Below are 24,424 nucleotides of genomic sequence, written 5' to 3'. Positions count from 1 at the left end.
ATGACACCTCATACAGTACATACTGTATACTGCAGAATAAAAAGTCAATTGATGTGTATACAGTGTGAAATAATAAATCTGTGCTTTTAGTTCTAAGAATATCACAGATCATAAAGGATTTCCATGACCATTAAAAAAAATGCACGGCCACAAGTGAAGAGAAAAATGCTATAATTTTAAGGTAAGGCTGTGTGAACCCAGCCTAAGGACCGCTGCGAGTGTTTTATAGTATTCTGCAGCAGCTGAGGGGGGGCTGCTGTATATTGTCATTTTAAAGATAAGAAATACATCATGCTAGGCAGTCAGTCCTTGGCATGTGAGTGATCTGTGACAGATGGATTCTGTAAAAAGATACATAGGGGGAGATTTATCAAACTGGTGTAAAGTAGAATTGTCTTAGTTGCCCCTAGCAACCAATCAGATTCCACCTTTAATTTTTCAAAGAATCTGTGAAGAATGAAAAGTGGAATCTGATTGGTTGCTAGGGGCAACTAAGACAATTCTACTTTACACCAGTTTGATAAATCTCCCCCATATTTTCTATGTAGTATTATGTATAGTCCTCAGGTTCTTACATATCCATGTGACAAGTTTATAAATCTTTAAATGTTACATTTCCATGGCATGAATCATACATAGATAATACTTATCAGAGTCCCCAAACCTACTCATCTCAGCCTACATTGTGGCCTTCACACTTGTATAATATGACCATTGAATCATCACTGCCTTTTCACTACTTAACCACCCCCATCATTTCTAGCCAAACCATCATTTCTAGCCAAACCATCTATAATAATATTGTAATATAATGCAGGATCTTCAGGCTTTTACACATACTATTGCATAAAGCACATGCTTCTATCCAACACCCTATGGTCTAATCTTACAGGTCAGTGAATGCCTGTGTGTACTGCGTGATATATATGTAGAAAAATCTATCCATCTCTCAGTCTTTCTATCCATTTGACTTATTACATTATGTGTGACATACAGACATGCCATCTGATTTTTTGCCCTACTGTGAAAAGATTCATGCCTCCAAATAACTGGTTCTAGTGGATAAGCATATGTGCGTGATGACAGATAAAGCACTTTAAGGACATATCCTCCCCACGTTTTGTTAAATGGATGGTTTTGGATGTATCCCCCCCCATGGATGATGCACTGCCCATAGAGTGTTTCAATATGGCCTCTCTGTGCATGTGCCGTGCAATTAGATATCTACTCAGGAATGGCTGTGCTTGTGGGAGCACCTGATATCTATCACTGTCACTGCCACACTACAGGGAGCAGCAGGGTCACTGCATGAGCACAGCATCAGACAGATGAACTGAAAGATTCTCAGGCTATAGCTGCTGAGAAGAAATGTTACTCACTATGGAATGAGCACACCTCCCGCATCATGTTATACAGAACTGCTAAGGCTACTGGAATGGTCATTAGGAATTAAAATCACAAATGCCGAATAGGAAAGACAACTTAATTAAGTACAAGTCGCACACGAGAAAGCTGTCTGCTACAGTTATATACAGATATGTTCCAAAAGGCAAAAAGTTCAGAACTCCTTCTTAGACACATGATATCTGACTATGGAAATTAGTTCTACATTGTAATGCTCATTACGTTATTACATTGAGACCAAATCATCTGTGTCTTATATATATTTGAGACCTGTTCAATTAGACTGCACCATATCTTCATACAGTTATTCAGCATAATAGGCCGGAATCATACACTATGCTGCATCTCTTAAAAGCAGAGTACAATGCAAGTACTCCCTAAAAGACATGACATGTACTGTACACCCTGAGCACATGTTTAATGGGTTGAGAGGCAAGTTCCCATAGCATAGCTCTAGGGTTCACAACTTTGAAAACCACGTAATTCAGAACAGTAACATAATGGGTCATATGAACAATGGTTGTCTCAAAGGGGCAATCTCTTCAACCCCTTAACCCACCATGACATAGTTGTACATCATGGTGGTATTAAGGATTATGAGGATTATTAAGGAGATGAGCAAAGAAGCTGGAAATTAGTTTTGCAAGCTTTGCAAATTTTTGGTCAAACTCGTTAATATTCGCAAACCGAATCTTAATGAATTTAATTAAAACAGACAAAACTATAGTAGCTACAATACTAGGACTATTGCAGAAGGGCAAATTTTTAAAGCATTTTGTTTTTAAAGTGTAAAAAATTGGAAAATCACAATATAAAAAAATGTCAGCCAGTCAATCATCCAATTTCTGCCATTCCTCTCCTCTCTGTCCCTATATCACTCTGTTAGTCTCTCCCTGCTCTGCTCTTACTGCTTGCTGCCATCCTGCTCTCTCCTCCCCACACAGCCGACTGGCCACCTCTATTAACGAACTGCCTTATATATAGGGCCCTAGGGATTATGGTTAATCCCTTTCTCTTGCCCAGTGATGCTCCAGACATCATGTGTGGCCGCCATTTTGCCTTTTTGAGAATTTCCTTAACGAATCATCTCAAATTCACTTTGCAGAACAAAGTAAATTGACAGCGTTTTGCTCATCTCTATTAAGGATGTATGAAGGGGCCTTGGGAGCTTTTAGCAGCTGACAACGGTATGGATAGCCGACATAGAGCAGTCTCTGATGCTGTTTAACTGTTTAAATGTCTCTGCCAAAGCTTACAAATGAATTTAAAGTGAATCTGTCAGCTGTAGATTGCTGTTGAATCAAGTGGACACATGATATCTTTCATATATCTGTCTGTGATTCCAGAATGTAGAAACATGCTTTTATTATATAGTAAGAAGTTTCAAAAAGGATTTAACACTCCCCCTCATGTACCCGACTCCAGGTGTCCAGCAAGCAGGGAGGGGAGAGAGAGGAGTAATTCCAGCTTGCAGAGTTTCAGGAGCTTGGGAAAGCCTCTTTGACCACGTGTACCAGAGAATAAAAGCATTTTTTCTACATCCTGAAGGCACAGCTAAATATATGAAAGATACAATATCTCTCCCTATCATTACAGCTATCTAACAGTGTCAGCAGTTTGGAGCATGAAATAGAGCTGATATCTCTTTAAACAGTTCTTCTGCAAGTCATTGGTGATTTTTTTTGGCTCAGATCAGTTCCTTGTGATTATCTATTACCTGGCAGCCTCCAAGGCAGCAACCAGTGATCTGCTCTTACAGCCTGCTATAGCCAGGCTTTACTAGCTGACTGATGATCATTCAATTTAATGCAATAGTACTGCATTTAAAGGTGTTGTCAGGGGAGCAGAAGATGGCTGAAACCTTCTACTCCCCGTTGCTCACTTCCTTAGATTCCATATCTCGGAAGTATCCCTTCCAAGATGTTGATGGGCAGGTCTAATCTGTGATCATCACATGCAAACAAAACTACGGCTTCTCACAATGTCAAATAGCTGTACAGTTGCTGGTTGATCACCACTTAGACCCGCCCCTCCTCACCTTCTGCTCCCCAGACAATCCCTTTAATAGTATAAGGTATAATCATATGTCAAGTGTAGAATCTACTAGAATATAACATTATTGAAACTGGTGAAATGACCGCAAATGGAAAAAAAAAGTCTGATCTATGCAAAATGGTACATCTAAAAACTAGAAGGTCATGAAACAAAAAAACAGCCCTTGTACGGCTCCACAAACAGAGATAATTAAAGAACGTTTTGAAATTTTTGAAGTGGTAAAACATAACAAAATATACAATGGGTACCAATGGAATCATACTGATCTATAGAATACAGGTAACATCAGTTTTACTGCTCGATGAACAGAATGAAAATCAACCTCCCCAAATTTGCAGGAAGACAAAAATCTAAAAACAAAAATGACCTAGATGTTAAGGAGTTAGTACTGTGGTGGAGCCAACACAGATGACAGATCTATATCTTTAGATATTAGTGCTGGTTCACAGCCTGTCAATTCTATAACCTTGCAGTAACTAAAAGTTATCCTTGGCTTTACGATAATGCACTTTTCTAATTTAATGTGTTCTGGTCTTAACCTGTAGATTTTGTGTACTGACTGTAAAGTGTATGTCATCTTTATACAGCAGCATACAAATAGTGGTGTGAACTCTTGTCATCAGTGGAATTGCTCAGCTTGCCCACAGCCTTAGAAACTTGTCTGCTTGCATTCCTCATTGTCCTAATAGTAAGCACTCACTAATTCAATTAATTCAGAACCTGCCTGATACTTTCTCTACAAACAGTCACCACTACTTAATTAGATTATCATACCAGCTACCACTTTAGTGGTTGAAAGAAATGCATTTTGCCATCAACGTGCCAATGCCACTGAGCATGGACTGGGTGCGGGTAATCACAGCTTTTCAGAAAAATGACAAGGCAAGCACACCGCAGAAGCTAATGCGCAAACAAGTTCCCAGTTAAAAAATGAACATGTCACTTTAACTTACCTGTTCATTCAATGCAAAGACCCCAGAGGCTAAATACTGCACAAAGTTGATTTTAATGTGATTTTTTTCTTTATACTCAACACGCGTAAGTTCTTAACTCTACCTGAAACTAAAATATAAAAGCTGCAAAAGGATATTTATTTTGTTATTTTCTGTCAGATTTGTATAAAGGTCAGTCAGCATTTCTGGGCTTCTTCAAAGTTTTTGTTGACTCTTTTGTAACTTTGCTGTTACATTCATGAAAGGGTATTGTGGTTTCAGCTATTCAGTTATTCATTGTAAACTACAATTTTCCAATACACCTTACTGATCCCTCACCATTTTCATGATCCCCGCCATATAAAAATCTGTCCTGCTGAGTGATGGACACAGAATGCATATTTACCACCATCTGAGGTCCCAACCATCCAAGGATGCCAGCAGGTTGGACACAACTCACAAAACGGAGAGTGGTGGTTGTTAACCCTTTGCAAGTTGGTTATATTAATAAAAGTCGGATATATATATATATATATATATATATATATATATATATATATATATATATAGTAAGGATCTTCCCGGGGGATGGTGTGTTGGACACAGTTCACAGCAGACTTGGACTTGTAAAATAACAGCTTGGCGTTTATTTGCAGCATAAACAGTCCATAACAGAAATATAGCAACACTGTGCTTTAAGAACAAAACAAAAGGTCTTGCCCGTCTGGGCGCTAACTAACAAAGCAGGTTACCTCTCTGGCACTTCAGTCGGCAGTATTGCGGGGTGTGAACAGGCCCCAGCAGCGGCTGTCTTCCCAGCTCTCACCAAACAGACCACGCAGGCTGTTTACTCCTGTCTGAGAGCCTTTCCCTGCACACTGAGCACACCTTTTGCCTTCTCAGGCTGATTGGGATCAGAGCTCACCTGATCCCAAAACCCATACTGGATCGGGGAAAGGGAATGGCAAGTCCCACTACCAAAACCTACCTGCCATTCCATGTAAGTCCAGGCCCGGCAATAATAAATAATAGCTCAGCAGCATAACACTGCTGAGCACCGATGCCTCCTGGACTCACCATCTCACGCTATGTATTAACCTGGGTGAGATGTACATCCCCTCGAGCACTTTTCCCGTCACATGTCCACAATATATACACATATACATACTATTACATATTCAGTTTGCTAGATGAAAATACCTCTGTAAATTTCTTCATACTCAACAGGAATCTGGTCATTTGTAGATTGTATAGATGGGCTAGAATTGCTGCAGTATATTTCCACAGCATCAATACTAAAGATCCAATCTGGATCACAAAAAACGTGCATGACAAATATTAACATACCAACTGTATATATTTTATTTGTCTACATAATGCACAGTAAAAGCGACATAATACCATTATTCTATAGGTCAGTCTGAACACAACCATATGCAGGTTTACACAGATTTTCTAATGTTTTATTTATTTTTGATTATTATTATTTGAAATTGATTATTAATAAAATGGCCCTATTGTGACTCTTAAAACGGTTTTAGTTTTTCACCTGCGAGGCTGTATGGGGTGTCAATTTTTGCGCCATGATCTCTAGTTTTTTATTAATACCATATTTGTGTAGCTCGGACGTTTTGATCACTTTTTATTACATTTTTATATATAATGTAACAAAAAAAATCAGCAATCCTGACGCTTTTTCCCTCTTCGTTTACGCCGTTCACCATATGGGATGACGATTGTCATATTTTAATAGATCGGACAATTACGGACGCTACAGTATATAAAATGTTTATTTATTTAATATTTTTTATATGTTTTATTAATATTATGGGATAGGGGTGTGATTTTAAAGAGGTACTCTGGACTGGGGTTATTTTTAGTGTATGGCCAGGGAAGGGGTGGAAATAGAGGCCGCCGGTCACTTACCTCCCTGGTTCCATCGCCAGGTCCCGGATCGCGCCGCCCCCTTCTCCCGTCCCCAGCCCGGAGTACCCCTTTAATTTTTATTGGGGGAGGGGCTTTGGGGTATTTTTTAAAAACATTTTAACTTTTTTTTTTACTTTTAAGTCCCCCTGGAGGACTTTTACATGCAATCTTTAGATGACGGTCCGTGAAAGCGATCGGGACCCCCGCAGTGTGACTGCTCTCGATCGGTAAGTGACAGAAACTGTTGCGGCGTTTAAGGGGTTCATTAGAGGCTGCAGTGAAATTTCTGCAGCTTGTCATTAACGGTAAGGGGTGGCTACTAACTGCAGCCAGCCCCCACCTGCTTTGAAGCGCGCTCCGCTCCGGAGCGTGCTTCATAGCACAAAAGGAACTCAGGATGTATGAGTACGTCCAGGTGTCGTCTGGTGACAGGTGACCAGGGCGTACCTGTTAGTCCTAGGTTGTCTAGGGGTTAAACATGAGGAAGACAAAATAAAAGTGCAAAAATGTACACACAATGTTTGTTTTGCAGCCATCTTTTTAGACAGCCATACTTTTCACAGTGTAATATGGCCAAAAAAAGATGTGTGAACATAGCCTTTGCCTGTTTTTGGGTCATCAAACCCGCAGTTAGATCAGTATTTGTGACCGTAAAAGGAAATGTTCTTAGTTGCAGATTTTAAATTGTATAAAAAATTTTTTTTTGTTTTTCTCTTCTTAGGAAATCTGGAGGAAAATTGGCAGCAGCAAATTGCAAAAAAAAAATAAATAAAATAAAATAAAACAAACTGCAGTGTGTGGCACCAACCAGACAAGTCATGCAAAAAACATGTTCAAATTATTTTTCTTTTCATGAAACTGTCTTCAAAAAACCTTAGCACTTACATATTCTTAGAAACTAGCCATGTCTTGTATGTGCGCCACAAATTCTTTATGTGTAAAAGTTAAATATAAATGACCAGTGAAGTTTTAGTAATTTTTAATAATTTTTCTTTGGTGGCACTGCATATATGAAGGATATATTTGTCCTAGAGCAATAGGAATTCATTTCCTCAAATCTGTAATATCTGCAGAAACCGAAATTAAAAATGCATTTGTACTTGTACAGTTAAATGATCATATTTAATGAAATGTCAGGGATGAATCTTACCAAACAGAAAGGAGAAATATTTCTGAAAGTGGCATATATCTTTGCAGGCTGCCAAGAGTCTGAAGTTAGCTTAAATAGTTTGTGTTAAACTTCAATTACAGTCTTATTAAATCCTACAGATTCCGTTCGACTTTAGAGAGGTTAACCCTTACCTTTTATCTGCACTTTAGTTGTGTCATTTTATTTCTTCATGTAGCACATTTATGTCAATTGCTGCTCAGTTCCATTGAAGTGAATGGAGCTTAATTGCAAACCACACCTGAACTGGAGACAAGAGTCGTGTTGTCTCCGAAAGAAAGTGGCCATGTTTTTGGAGCAATGCATAACCCCTTTAATTATGGCTCCCATACACTACACAGTTACTGCCTTGCTGATTCTATGCCTTAATGGTACTCCCTAAGAAGCAGACGCATTGAGGACATTATAGATCAGTAATGAACAGCCTAATCTCTAAATTAAGCATTGGGAAGATACATATTACTTATATCTACCTTGTATAGTCCTAGTCTTTCTGTGTCTGCTTCTGGTCTCTGAAATCACTCTCCCTTCTTCATAGACTTCTATTGGCAGCTTGCAATGTGATCTCTCAGTAAGTTGTTAGCTTCTTATGTTGGCATGCCACAGGTCTCCTGAAGATACCTAAGAGATTGAGAAGAGAGCAGCAATTGAGCATGTGCGCTGCTGTGGGTCTTAGTGATCCATGTAGCATCCTCAGTTGAAACTTGCACTATGCACTTTATAAATATGATGTCCTTCAAACAGATGTCCTCCCTTCATGTTGCAGTGTTTTAGTGGTCTTATCTGTGTTAGTTTTTTAGATAAACATATTTGGATAAGCGTTTGGCAATTATGAATATATTTTGGAGGCTTACTTTTCCAATGAGAAATTTTCTAATTCTCCATGATGTGCTATGAAAGATCTGCAATCCATTGGTGTACGTGATCAAAGTAGGATTTTAGCATATTTAACTATTTCCCGACCCATGACGTACAGTTACATAATGGGTGATGTGCGCATGTATGAAGTAGGCTCAGGAGCTGAGGCCCCTACATACATAGTAAATGTTGGCTGGTATTTTCAGTTGACATCCGCCACTGATCATCCATCCAATGACATCATTCAGCTATATAGATACCACAATCAATATTGATGAAATCAAACTTAAAATGTGTAACAAAAATTTCTTTTAAGACTTTAAAAATACCCCATAATAAAAATTTAAATCACCCACCCCCCTTCCCGTTTAAAATAAATTGCAATGTGTGAAATGTTCTGAACTGATCCCACACATTGAACAGTATACATGGGAAAAAACATTCAACATTTTGGTCATATTACATCAGAGAAAAAAGTAATAAAATATCAAAAAGTCATATCCACACAAAAATTGTACTACTACTACTACTACTACTACTATATAGAATTTTTTTGTATGCTGTAAGGCTATGTTCACACAACGTCAAAAATAGAGAAAAAGCGGACAATCTTGATATTTAAAATAACGTCCGTTTTTGCCGCGATTTAAACATTTGGTTTAAACAGATAAGGCTCACTTTTTTCCACTTTATTTTCCACCTTATTATATGTTTAACTCCTTAGCGTCCCATGACGTATCTGGTACATTATGGTGACGCGGGGAGAGTTCATAGCGGGGTCCCGCAGGGACCCCGCTCTGACCGGCGCCGCTCCCGGCTGCTATCTGCAGCCGGGGAGCAGCTCTATTAGCCAACGTGGGTCCCATTGCCACACCCGCTCATTAAGCATCTAAATGCAGCTGTCACATCTGACAGCTGCATTTAGATGCTCTGCTCAGCGCATCCCTGGTGTCTAGTGAGACGCATTAAATCCAGAAAAAATTTAAATAAAAAGTGATCAAAAAGTCGCATATGTGTAAGCAAGGTACCAATAGAAAGAACACATCATGGCCCAAAAAATCACACCTCACACAGCCCCATAGACCAAAAAAAAAAGCGGTATAAGCCTGGGAATAGAGCGATTTTAAATACATTTCGTTTTTTTAAAAAGAGTTTAATTTTTTAAAAAGCATCAAATAATATAAATCTTATACCACTTACATATCGTTGTAATCGTACTGATGTGATGAACATAGATAACATGTCAGTTTTACCATAGGTCAAACGGCGTAAACACGAAACTGCCTGAAATTAAAACAAATTCCTTTTCTTTTTCATTTTAAATCGCAAATGATTTTTTTCCGGTTCCACTGCATATTTTATAAGGAAATAAAGTCCAATTGGTGTCGCAAAAATTTAGGGCTCATGTGGGTCTCTAGGTGAAAAAATGCAAGCGCTATGGTCTTTTTAACATAAAGCGGAAAAAGCAAAAGCGCAGAAACGAAAATTGGCTTTGACCTTAAGGGGTTAAATAATATCCATTTTTTTTTTACTTTTTAAGGGTGCCTTCACACACATCGGTGCCTTCACACACACACACACACACACACACTTGATCAAATCAGCTGCCGACCGCAGCAGAAAATCCGCTGCAATACGATGTGTGTGTGTGAAGCTACACTAAGGGTGCCTTCACACCTACCGGATCCACAGCGAATCTCACTTCTGCGGATTCGAAGCGAGAACCGCTGCGGATCCGGTACCATTCACCCCTATGATAGCACATATTCGCAGCGGGATTAACATCCCGCTGTGAATATGTGCTTTAACCCCTCGCTGTCCACAGCCCCGCCACCGCATTAGCCCATCCTCGGCCGCATCCCCTCCATCCCCCGCCGTATCCAGCAGCGGCCGGAGATGGGGGATGCGGCCGGAGATGGGGGATGCGGCCGAGAATGGGCTAATGCGGCGGCGGGGCTGCGGACAGCGAGGGGTTAAAGCACATATTCACAGCGGGATGTTAATCCCGCTGTGAATATGTGCTATCATAGGGGTGAATGGTACAGGATCCGCAGCGGTTCTCGCTTCGAATCCGCAGAAGTGAGATCCGCTGTGGATCCGGTAGGTGTGAAGGCACCCTAACATTGATTTTTTGTGTGCAGGCAATTGCATTTCTCTTCCTTTTATTGCTCCCATATTTATTTATTTGTCTTTATAGTCTACTAACCTTTTATAATAGGCAGGTTCTGATATCAGAACGTAATATTTTATTTTAAACCTTAGCTGGGTTCACACTATGTATATTTGAGGCTGTATTTGTGAGGCTGTATAGCAACCAAAACCAGGAGTGGATTGAAAACACAGAAAGGCTCTGTTCACATAATGTTGTAATTGAGTGGATGGCCATCATTTAATGGCAAATATTTGCTGTTATTTTAAAACAACGGCTGTGGTATTGAAATAATGGCCGTTATTTACTGTTATATGGCGGCCATCCACTCAATTTCAACATTGTGTGAACAGATCCTTTCTGTGTTTTCAATCCACTCCTGGTTTTGGTTGCTATGAGGACCTGACATGAGGACCAAATACTGCCTGAAATATACATAGTGTGAACCCAGCCTAAAACAGATATACAGATTATAGAAGTAGCACATATGTAGAGCATTATATATATATTTTTTTTATCGTGTAATGATATGATTGAAAACAATACTGGTTGCCAATGCAAATCCCTTTTAGTGATGCCCTAGTACACAGTATTGTAATCGCACAACAGGAAAAGCTAATAAAACATTCATGTGGGTGACACTGTATGCCTCAGAACTCCTTGAGGCAGTACTATCTAGTAGCAAGCTGTAGAAGAACAAAACAAAATGAGATCAAACAAATAATTGGGTGAACTCTAGCAAACATATAGATAAGCTGAAGAATTCTTCCATACTAATGGCTAAAGGTAGCACATATATGTTTATCCCAGTTTACTATAATTACAGACAAAACAACAGAAAAATTAATTTAAAACTATGAAGCCATACGTGACATGCTACGTAAACACTTTTATTGTGTGATTTAACATGTATATGAACAGATTATGTTGAACTATAATACAACAGCATTTGGTTGCAATTATTCCTGCTAAAGCTGGTGCAACCAGTATTAACGGATCATGCTCCCCTAGGCACTAGGACAGAACATGCCCCCGTTATTTCAGTGCATGTATTATTTTAACAATACAAGTTTGGGTATAAACAAAAGAACACTCAAAAATTTCATTTAGTATGTATGAAGATTACTGACACAAAAGTTTTTCATTTTTGTTAGGAAAAGCAGCATTTTCACAAAGATTGACTAAACACTAATATATTTTATATCGACTAGTCAGAAAGTTATACAGATTTATAAAGTACTTCTACTTGAAAAACTCAAGCCTTCCAGCAGTAATAAGCTTCTGTATGCCCTGTAGGAACAATTCCCATCACAGACAGAGGTGTCAGCAGAGAGCACCATGTCAGACTTAAAAGGGTAAAACACTTCCTGTAGGACATAAAGCAGCTGATAACTAGTGTTGAGCGGAGAGACCAAACTGTTCGGGTTCGGCCTATGGCTGTATTCATGTTTTCCAGGACTCTCTAGGGCTGCATCCAACCTCTGCCATCAGGGTAAACAAATGTTGAGCACTCGGGTTAGGAGGGTGTTATAGGTTATTTACAAATCTGGATAACTTTCTGGCACCAATTAACCTGAAAATATTATTTTTTTCCAGTATTACTTGTGAAACTTGTTTTTCCGGCGTATAGAACTCAAGACTCAAAATAATGGTCGTCATTTTAAACGGAGCTGAAAAAACCGTTGTGATAAACTCATTTGGGGCCATTTACTAACAAGTCTAATTTGTGGGACTATTCTAATGAGAATTGGTGTATATTTTGGTCCAATATTTTGTGACTGATTTATTAAAATGTTGTACTGTGAATGTATCTAATGAAAAAGGCGCAAAAAAAAGGCGTAAAAATGCAAAAATTGTGCTAGCATATTCACCTGGTACTGACTAAAGTGAAACTGGCTCAGTTGCCCCTAGCAACCAATCAGATTCCACCTTTCATTCCTTACAGATTTTTTGGAGAATGAAAGGTGGAATCTGATTGGTTGCTAGGGGCAACAGAGCCAGTTGCCCTCAAAATGATGGTCATTCTGAAAGATGGGCGTTAATCAAAAAAGCTGGTGTGGGAAGATAGCATAAAGGTTAAAGGAAGTATTCTTGGCAATTTCACAATTCTATGTAGGTTTTTACTTTGTAATATTTTAAGAAATTCTACTATTCTTATAAGCACCACCGTTACCAATGTAACATAGGAAATATGACTCCTTTTCTGTAGCTCTTATGATGTTAATAGGGCCATGAATTGTACAAAGAAAAAAATACAAGCACACATCAGTTGCTAAACAAGAATATTGAAGTTGTTTAATTTAAATAGAATAGAGCTATGTAAAACCCATATGAAGAGGTCATGTCAAGTGGATAGCATTGTGATGAGCTAACCTCTGAGATACCGGCAGGACATGCGAAAATCATTTGCTTCCCATCACTATTTCATTATAGGTCGGCTGTTATCCTTCTTATAAAGGGATTATAGCAATGAACAGACTGTATTAAATAAAGACATTATTCTTAACATAAATATGTGTGACTCTTTTCCAAGGTAATTCATAGTACAAAGGGCTATAATAGCTAATGGAATTAAGACCGAATTGAATTATCTATAATCATAGTATTAACTTTGTACAGAAAGAAAATTATGAAAAATACATCTGGGAAAAGGTCACATTTTAATTCTTTGTAAAATTAATTTGTACAATTTAATCAGTATTATATTTTATTGAAATGAGATTCTAATCACATCAAAGAGTGGGACTGTCATTTAGAGTATAGCACATTTATCAGGCTAAAATAGCCTCTCTATCTTCCATCAGTAATGTAAGAAAGATTGAGACATTGTAAACCTGGAAAAGCTGTGTACTTCCATGTGAGGAGATTGTGAAGGTGAAAAAATAGCTGGATAGATGATACGTTGGACAGTCTTGTAGTAACCATTTGGATTGGTATGGTCTGTAGAGTAAGAGACATATTACAAGGAGCGATAATCTGCCAGATCAGGCTGATTCTGCAGCCTGTGTGATAAAGAAAACTATCTGTCAAAGGGCGGATCATTGGCTGATCCTTCTCTTTCAAATTTAAAAATCATTGGCTGACGTCTGCACATTGCTATATGCAATAACGATGCATGGCCGATGGCTGATGACACCGTAAGGAAAATAATGTTTATACTTCCGTATCCAGGCTCCTCTGATGCCTGCAGCCTTTACCCTGCATTTCCTGTTTCCTCCAGCCACCTCAGCCAATCACTGGCCACGCGTTGTCCTTTCTTGGTCAGTGATTGGCTTAGCGGCCTTCCAATGAAGAGACATTGACAGAAGTGTCAGAGGTGGCAGAAAAGGCACCGGGACACCAGGGGAACACAGGTGAGTTTAAAATTTATTATTTTCTATGTAAAAAAGGGCTGCACGGACATAATACATAATTTTATATATATATATATATATATATATATATATATATATATATATAGCCCTTACTAAACAATCATCAGTAAGAGAGTGCTGATCTAGCAGATCTTTCAAGTGCTTCTTTCACAAGGACTATCTACACAGTGGTTGGAGAAGTTGCTACCAACTGGTGCGCCCTGTTGAAAACTGTCTAGTCATAAGGAGAAGTCAGACGGTGGTCTCTTCCCAGTTGTTCAAGTCTGGGACCTGTCCTATTGGATCTGCCACTCTGTGATTTTTCCAGCATTAGGCTAAGTTCACACAACATATTTCTTGAATTAATCACGGCCTTTGTTGCAATTTGCCGTGATTAATTCAAAAGATACTTTGCATTGAAAATGAATGGAATCCCACTCGGAATGTATACACATAGTATACGCTCCAGCCGTGTCAGTTTTGTGCTTCCGCTATTCATTGAATATTCATTGAATTCACAGAACTGTCAGTTCACACAATGGAAAGTACGGCTCCGGCCGCACTTTTCATTGTGTGCTATGGTGAATTAGGATTCAGGAGCAAACGGAGCATTCAGGAGCAAATGAAGTACCGGCCAGGATCATCTTCACTGACACCAGCCATTCTTTGACTCGGCCAGGTCACAGAACGGCTGGTGTCTCACACTGTGTGAACCTGGCCTTAGACAGCCTCTATATACAAAGTCACACAACAAAAGCCAAGGTTGTAAAAATCCCCATAGCAGGGTGCAGTGTATATCTGGACAGGTCCCCTTCCTGGTATTCCCTCTAGCCCCAACTACAAGCTTCTTTCTACTCAAGTAACTAAATGAAGCTTTCCAAAACTCTAAAGAACCTATTGTAACACTTAAAAGAGAAATTGCTGCCAACCACAACTCTTAAGCACCAAATGCACTGTGTATACTTGGTCATTGAATACTACTGTACTGTTCCTTTAAGAAATTTTAAGAAATGTTTCATACTGTTTAAGTATTCTGGACCCTCAGCCTTTCTCAATTGCACCATCACACAAAGGGAACCCCCAGGGACAACCTTTTAACAGACATGTGTTAGGACCTAGAGAGGGCTACTACCACTCCCAGCCCTGTGACAAGTGCCACAGTGTTACCATACCATCATCCTTTGCAAGTAACACCTACCATCCTTGGGTCACCACACTATAGTTTGCTATACATTATAGTGATATTACAATATAGTAATCAATATTAGTGGACATTTTCTGTGAGTATTTTTGTGATGCTAGAGTGGTAGCATGTACAAGGTATTTAGTTTTGTAGTATGTCATTAGTATATGATATTGACACATCCCTCTCTTATATTGAGTTACTGGTTAGTTTTGTATATAGCATTCATCTTGGTTACTACCCTGTGTGTTAATTTACACTAAAATAGGTTTGGTAATAACTTTAATGTTTTCTGTTTACAACTAATTATTACGGATGTGCAGTAAAAAGGAAATGAAAAATTATAGGATGTGGAATCTATAAAACTGGTGATATAATCTTGCAGAGCCATCACCACTCCACAATACAGATGAGAAAGTTTATGTACCTGCCAAAGCAATATAGACATCAGTTAAAGGTCACCACACCAGTGTTCAATGCGATTTTCAGTTCTTTGCTGCAGCAAGATGAGAAACTGATTATCTCAGAAAACCTCAAAGGTACTTTATAATGTCTCTGCTTCCTTGAATGTCTTCAGAATGATTGCCCTTTTCCCCTTTCTTTATTTTTTTTTTTTTTTTACAAAGCATCAAAAACAGCTGGGAAATGTAAAAAAAGACAGTTTGATCTGTGTATAGTAAAGGGGTTCTGTTAAAAACTGGACATTTTACATCACTGGACCAGACAGTATTGCAGTGATATACAGTATTTATTACCATGTGTAAGGCCACTTTCACACAGCAGTATTTGGTCAGTGTTTTGTATCAGTATTTGTAAGCCAAAACTAGGAGCGCATTATAAACAGACAAGGGTATGTCCACTATTTAAAAATGACGGCCATCATTTTAGCTAGAAAATACAGCGGTCTATTGGTATTGACGGACGCAAATAATGATCATGATCATTATTTGTGGCCTTCATTAACCCCTTCAAGACAGAGCCCTTTGATGCACGGATGTCCGGGTCAAATTAATGCAATGTTCCTCCTCGCCTTCTAAGAGCCATAACGCTTTTATTTTTCCACCTACAGGGCTGGTTGAGGTGTCATTTTTTGCTCCATGATCTCTAGTTTATATTAATGTCATATTGGTGTAGCAGAAAATTTTTTGATTGCGTTTTATAATTTTTTTTCTGATGTATAACTTAAAAAAAAATCAGCAATCCTTGTTTATGCTGTTCACCGTGCAGGAACAATAATGTTATATATTAATAGATCAGACAATTCCGCACTCTACGATATATAATATGTTTCTTTAATTTTTTTTTTTTTTATATTTTTATTTTTATAATGGGCAAGGGGGTATATTTTTTTTTAAATACTTTTTAAAACTTTTTTACTGCTTTTTTTAACACTTTTTTTCACAGTAAAACATGCAATCATTAGATTGCATGTACTGATCTATGCTATGCCAAAGCATAGCATAGATCAGTGTTACCGGCGATCTATGCATAGAGCCTGCCTGAGAGCAGACTCTATTCATAAATCACCGATCCGACAGGACGGAGGTAGGAGGCTTACCCCTGCCCATCGGTACATGCAATCGGGGGGTCTTGATCACACAGTGACAGATGCTTGTTCTGTCACTGAGTATCTTAAACGCAGCGATCACTATAGATTGCAGCGTTTAAGGGGTTAATTAGAGGCAGCTGCGTCTCATTACCCTCAGCTGCCTAGACACTGATGTGTGTGGGGCCGCTCTCACTGCAGCGGTTCTGCACACATAAAACCCCTTCACAGTGAGCAACGTGCATATACGTTCCTGCTGCATTTGTTATGTGTAGCAGGAATGTATATCTACGTATTGCTGATGGGAAGGGGTTAACAAAAGATGGCCACAAAGTCTAATAGTGGGAACATAGCTTATAGCTATGTTTACATGCCATATTTTTTTTTTGCCGTTTGAAGGCCATCTTTAACCCCTTAAGGACAGAACCTAAGATGGCCTTAAGGACCGCGCCAATTTTCTTTTTTGCATTTAGTTTTTTCCTCCTTGCCTTCTAAGAGCTTTAATTCTTTTATTTTTCCAGCTACAGGGCCATGTGAGGTCTTGTTTTTTGTTCAGGAACAGGTGTACTTTGTAATGGCACCTTTCAATCTACCATAAAATTAATGACGAAACCCCCAAAATATCATTTATGGGGTGAAACTGGGATAAAAAATACAATTCTGCATATTTTGGGGGGCTTCCGTGTTTACGTAATGCACTTTACAGTAAAATTGACATTTTATATTTATTCTATAGGTCAGTCTGAATATGCAGTTTATATAGCTTTTCTAATGTATTACTATTTTTATTCACAGTAAAACTTATTCTTTGCAAATAGGTGTGATTACAATGACCCTATTGTGACTTTTATAGCTCTTTTATTTTATCATCTACTGGGCTGTATGGGGTGTAATTTTTTGCATCATGATCTCTAGTTTTTATTAGTATTATATTTGTGTATATCGGACGTATTGATCACTTTTTATAATTTTTTTTATATATAAAATATAACAAAAATATGTACAATCCTGGCTTGGGGGAGGGGCTTAGGAAAATTTTTTATAACATTTGTTTATTTTTTTTACACTTTTAATGTCCCCTGGGGGGACATAAAAAGTGTAAAAAGAATAAATTCATACACACATATTACATACATACATTAAATGTCTCACACTGATCACTGTTATGCCATAGCGTAGCAGGGATCAATGTTATTGGTGATCTTTCGATAGAGCCTGCCTGTGGCAGACTCTATCAGACGACTGAAGACCTGACTGCACGGAGGAATGTAAGAAATCCCCAGCAGCCAGGCCATGCATTCGAGACCCCTGCCTCGGGGGTCACGATTGGTAAGTAAAAGGAGCTGCTTCAGTCACTTGCACTTAAATGCTGCATGGCATGATTGCAGCGTTTAAGGAGTTAATGGCGAGCTGCCACGCGATCACTGCCGCTGCTGATAGCAACCAGTCCTTAGCTCCTGAGCTCGCTTCATAGCCTGGTACCCCCCACAGGGCGCACATTTACCCCTGTTTGCCCCAAGACCCAGGCTGCGGGGGCATAAAAGTACGCCCTGTGTCACCAAGGGGTAAAGGACAGACGTAATTTATAAGGTCAAATAATAGTCATTTTTTAATAATAATGACTTATTTCTATAATCACGGCCGTTATTATTAAACAATTGCCATGTCCTAAATGTCCTTAAAGATGGCAGTCAAACGCCAAAAAAAGATGGTGTGTAAACACAGCCAAAAGGTACAATAGTATGATTCCATATTTTGGACCTATGCCTGGTTTTAGCGTACAAATATCAATACAAAATGCTGATTGAAATACTGCCATGTAAAAATGGTCTGGCATATTTATGAGCTCTAAGCAGCCATGGTTAACTTCTCCATTAGATCATTGTATTTGTATTTTTTCTATATAGTACTGTGCAAAAGTTTTAGACAGGTATGGAAAAATGCTGCAAATGGGAATGCTTTCAAAAGTGTTAGAGATGAGCGCAACTCGAGCATGATCAGCACAGTCTGATCATTTGGCATTCGAACACTAGTGGCTGCAGAAGATAGATGAAGCCCTAGGGAGTCTGGGGAAACATGGCTACAGAGATGTGTCCATGTTTTTCCGGCTTCATCTAACTAGAGCATGCTTGGGTTGCACTCCTCTCTTGCTAATAGTTTTTTTTCTGTGCTAAAAGCACCTTTATTAGTTTTTAAAAACAAATTCAACATTACAAACCAGTCATGGATAAAAGGCACACATATAGAGGTAACAACCAGCAATTCAGCAAGAGATATATAGCATTAAAGGGTGTGTTCACACGTACAGGATCCGCAGCAGATTTGATGGCCCAGATTAGATTCAAAGCCAATCTGCAACTTCAAATCTACTGCAGATCTGCTGCGGATCCTGTACGTGTGAACACACCCTTAGGCTATGTTCACACTTTGTAAGACACCAGCCGCTCCGTGACCCAGCCGGGTCACGGAACGGCCGGTGCCTGAGAAGATCATCCTGGCCGGTACTGCAGCCTGGAGCATGCGCTGACATGGTTTTCTGACATGTAAGTTTCTTGTGGCGCTGCTAGGGATCCCGTCCAGAGTGTTTACTATGTGTAGTAACTCTGGCTGGGATTCCCTCAGATGCAGCACTATGGAAGTTCCGTAGTAATCACGGCCGTTGTTACAACGGCCGTGATTAATACGGAAGTTACATAGTGGGAACATGGCCTTAGGGTGAGTTCACACTCACAGGATCTGCAGCAGATTTGAATCTGCAGCAGATTTAAATCTACAGCAGATCCGCTGCAGATTTCATGGCCCAGATTTCATTTGCTTTGAATCTGAAACTTCAAATCTGCACCATCAAATCTGCTTCAGATCTGCTGCCAATCCTGTACGTGTGAACACACCCTTAGGCCAAGTTCCTACTTTGTAAGAAACCCAGCCATTCCATGACCCGGTGTGAGAGAAGATCATCCCGGCCAGTACTGCAGTATCGGCCGGATAATCTCCACTGCCGCTGAATTCTCTGTCAGTTTTTTGCGGTGCTGCTAGGGATCTCGGCTGAAGTGTATACTATGGGGGAGATTTATGAAAGGGTGTAAATATACACCTTGTGCAAACTGCCCACAGCAACCAATCACAGCTCCTCTTTTTTTCTACCAGAGCTCAAAGCTGAGCTGTGATTGGTTGCTGTTACACCAGGCAGTTTACACCAGGTGTATATTTACACCCTTTCATAAATCTCCCCCTATGTGTATACACTCCAGCTGGGATTTTATCCTTTCACATACAATGCGTGTGCTGTGTAAATCACGTCCGCTGTTGCAAATTGCAACAACGGCCGTGATTTCTACAACACATACGTTGCGTGAACATAGCTTTGAGGTGCATTTTTTCTCTGTTTAATAGAATAGAATGTAATTTTTAAATGAGACTTTTATTTACTCATATAATTCTATATTCATACAAGGCCCCATTCACACTACATTTTGCGGCATCTGTCAAGTGATATGTCAGCAATTCGGGAAATGGACTGGATGTAGTCACAATAAGTCTACATTTGGCCCTTTCAGGTTGCTGGGCCCGCTAGTAGAACTATGTGTCAGAACTGCTTTCTGAGAAGTTAACAACGTATATACAGCCCTAAAACATTGCTTGAATGGGGCCTAATGTTGTAGATCAATATTGGAACTAAAACTCTTGAAAGCAGTAGGTTAAAAGGGTCAGCTTGGATCAGGGGCGTAGCTAATGTCTCCTGGGCCCTGGTGCGAGAGGCCAACTTGGGCCCCCCCCTCCTTTCACGACCAAGTGATGCTATTGGTGTGTATATATATATATATATATATATATATATACACACATACACACACACCAAGACAGATATTACCAATAACACCAGCATATTGGAAGAAGAGTATTATCACCGTACATATTACCGCCATACTGTTACTGACCAAATCCTGTATACTGAGACCAATATTACCAGTAATACCAGTATATAGGAAGGAAACATTACTGCCACACCACAACCACTACCATCACCACCATATTGTTACTGACCAAATCCAGTATACTAAATCACCTCATCCAGTCATATAGAGGTGGCCCCAGCTCTACACAGGCTCTATACACCATATACATTACAGTGCAGTTATATCAGGTGACTCACAGGAGACGTCTTTTCTGATCGGAGTTCTTCCCTTTTCATCTTCTTCTCCATCTGCCCTGGACCATTATGAGAACTTCTCCGAGCCACGAATCCACAGAATCTGCCAGACAGACATATTAGTCTCCTCACTCTGGCACCATCCTCATCTATATACATACTGCACATTTGTATTGGCCCCTTTACACCCTCATTTAGTGTGACCCCCTAATAATATATGCCCCCTCTGTGTATTCCCTCTCCCCCTATGTTGCCCCTCCCAAATAGATGGCCCCTCTCCCCCCATGTTGCCCTCCTTATAGATGGCCCCCTCTCCCCCCACCCTCCCTTATAGATGGCCTCCTCTCCCCCCTCCATATAGATGGCCCCCTCTACCCCCTCCCTTATAGATGGCCCCCTCTCTCCTCACCCTCCCTTATGGATGGCCCCCTCTCTCCTCACCCTCCCTTATGGATGGCCCCCTCTCCCCCCTCCTTGATAAATGGCCCCCTCTCCCCTCTCCCTCCCTTATAGATGGCCCCCTCTCCCCCCTCCCTTATAGATGGTCCCCTTCCCCCCCCTCCCTTATAGATGGTCCCCTCCCCCCCCTCCCTTATAGATGGTCCCCTTCACCCCCCCCCATCTCCCTTATAGATGGTCCCCTTCACCCCCCCTCCTCCCTTATAGATGGTCCCCTTCACCCCCCCCTCCTCCCTTATAGATGGTCCCCTTCACCCCCCCTCCTCCCTTATAGATGGTCCCCTTCACCCCCCCCTCCTCCCTTATAGATGGTCCCCTTCACCCCCCCTCCCTTATAGATGGTCCCCTTCACCCCCGTCCTCCCTTATAGATGGTCCCCTTCACCCCCCCCTTCTCCCTTATAGATGGTCCCCTTCACCCCCCCTCCCTCCCTTATAAATGGTCCCCTTCACCCCCCCTCCTCCCTTATAGATGGCCCCCTCTCCCCCCCTCCCTTATAGATGGCCCCCTCTCCCCCCTCCCTTATAGATGGCCCCCTCTCCCCCCCTCCCTTATAGATGGTCCCCTCCCCCCCCTCCCTTATAGATGGTCCCCTTCACCCCCCCCTCCTCCCTTATAGATGGTCCCCTTCACCCCCCCTCCCTTATAGATGGTCCCCTTCACCCCCCCTCCTCCCTTATAGATGGTCCCCTTCCCCCCCTCCTCCCTTATAGATGGTCCCCTTCACCCCCCCCTCCCTTATAGATGGTCCCCTTCACCCCCCCCCTCCTCCCTTATAGATGGTTACCTTCACCCCCCCCTCCTCCCTTATAGATGGTCCCCTTTCCCCCCACCCTCATAGATGCCCCCCTCTTTCCCCCCACCCTGCAGGCTGATAAAAAACAAAACTTAACTCACCTGACAACGCGCTCCCACGTTGATCCTCACTCCTTCGGTCCATCCCCGGCTGCTGCGCAGCTGCCGGGGGTGTCGCGTCTTATCCCCAGCAGCGCGTGCATCCCAGAGCTCCCTGCGCGCCGGAACCGGAAGTCAGGGCCCAAGGCGCGCAGGGAGCTCTGGGATGCGTGCGCTGCCGGGGATAAGACGCGACACCCCCGGCAGCCGCGCAGCAGCCGGGGGAAGACGGAGTTGGACTCTTGTGACCGCAAGCAAAACAATGCTTGCGGTCACAAGAGTGATTGATCGGGAGGGCCTTGCGGGGCCCTGAGGCCCCCGCGGGCCCCCCTTTGTGGCGGGCCCGGTCGCGGCGGCGACCCCCGCGACCACGGTAGCTACGCCACTGGCTGGGATTTGTGGTTTACTATAGGCTTATCATAAGCAGTTTCTATCCAAAAAGATTTAGGCATCGAAGTGTTCACATAATATTCTCATGTAAAGTGTTTACTTGGTTGGAAATAAACAATGACATGGTGCTGTATACAAAGGCATTTACATACATAATCCACCTTAAGGTCATACATGCAAGACGGCACAAATGAACTCCACTGGAAGGGTATCCTGAATATCGCCCCTCCTTTGTATGGAATAACAGTGTTTAGTATTGTGCATTTCACAACATATTCCAGCATTGTGAAATGTGGGCTATATTGTGAATGTTATTTTTCTCTTCTGATAGTAATAGATTTACTTTGCTGTTGGTCATTGGCGCTCAACACTGCATATAATGATATGGATGATTTAAGAAAGAGTTATGCCAGACGTGGCAGCAGAATGCAAAGCAGGTCGGTACCCCATAGTAAATCATTTTAATACATATTTTCCTTGCTCTGGCCGCTGGATCCATTTATTTAAGTAGTTGTAATAAAGGCAGTCAGCAATTCAGTTGTAAGATCTTAAAGATTTCTGTGCACATTGACCTTTTTGTGTTTGCATCTTGACAGGTAAGCTCTCACAAATGTCCCCCATGAGATATGACAAGGGCAGGGAGGTCAGGCATGTTAATGACAAAATTACCATTTACCTTTTGCTCGGCAGGCTCGCTAGCTGACATTATAAATGTAGGTAACCTCTCACCTGAGCCTCCTGCTGCAATGTATTATGGGAAAAAGAGAATACACTGATATTAACATGTTCCATTGACTTTGCATATATCTATGAAATGGCAAAAAGAAAACAATGCATTCTCCTTTTACATTTTTACATCTTTTTTGTTAATAGGAATGTAGCCTAAGAATAAACAGTACAATTTGTCTGATGCTATCCTATTGATATTCTAACATATGGGTTTATGAACACATTGATGTTAATATTTGCGTCATGTCATTGTGCATCAGAGGAAGTTTGTGACTAGACTGTAATAATATTTTTTACTTGTGCCTCCCAGAATTACCATCACTGGCACGCAGGTTTTGCGAGTGACCCCTATGTGGGTTTATGTATTAGGATTGTTTGAACATTACGGGCCACATTTATCATCCGGCGGACGGATGATTTTTGGCGGAAAGTGCCGATTTGCGTATTATTTTATACGCAAATGGCCGATTTGCGAATAAAATAATCGCAAATCAGCACTTTCCGCCGAGTACGCCAGGGGGCGGAAAGGGGGCGGAAAGTAGGCGGGAAGTGGGCGGAACGGAGGGCGCGGACTCAGAGTCCGCGCGATTTATCATCCGTTCCGCCCAAATGTACGCCGAAAACCTACTCCAGTCCGCAGCTGGCGTAGGTTTTCGGCGGTGCGCACCGGCGCGCACAGGATTTATGTACAGGCAGTCCGCCTCTACATAAATCCCCGTACCGCCGGAGCTGCGGGGGCATTTTTAAGTCCGGCGTAAAAAACGCCGGACTTAATAAATGCCTCCCTACATGTCCATGTTATCGATAAAGGATTTGAATATCTTTTTTTTTTTGGTCCCATAATTTCCCACATTCAATCTCCCGGACTATGTATAATATGTATAAAGCCAAGTAATCGGCTGATAAATGAGTAAACATTAATTTGTCAGCTAGTAGCATAGATCATGTGGCTTATAAAAAACATTGATATCCAAACATCTTCCCATGTGATCTAGGGATGTGCTGCCAACAAATATGAAAGTGAATAGCTGCCTGAGCAATCCAGTGATTCTGATGATTTGCTCCTGTAAAGGAACTTTTTATATAACTTTTTGCTTAGTCAGTTGGCCAACATTTTGGGCTGCCATCTTCCTATGTAAATAAAGCCTTACTGTAAATATGTCTCCATATAAAAAAAAGCACTTAAATCACTTGGGGCCTGTTCCCGGCCTCTGTGCATCTCCTGTCC

Source organism: Dendropsophus ebraccatus, chromosome 2, assembly GCF_027789765.1.
Source record: "Dendropsophus ebraccatus isolate aDenEbr1 chromosome 2, aDenEbr1.pat, whole genome shotgun sequence".
NCBI classification, from domain to species: Eukaryota; Metazoa; Chordata; class Amphibia; order Anura; family Hylidae; genus Dendropsophus; species Dendropsophus ebraccatus.
The sequence above is the reverse complement of the archived record's forward strand: the minus strand, read 5'-3'. Positions refer to the sequence as shown.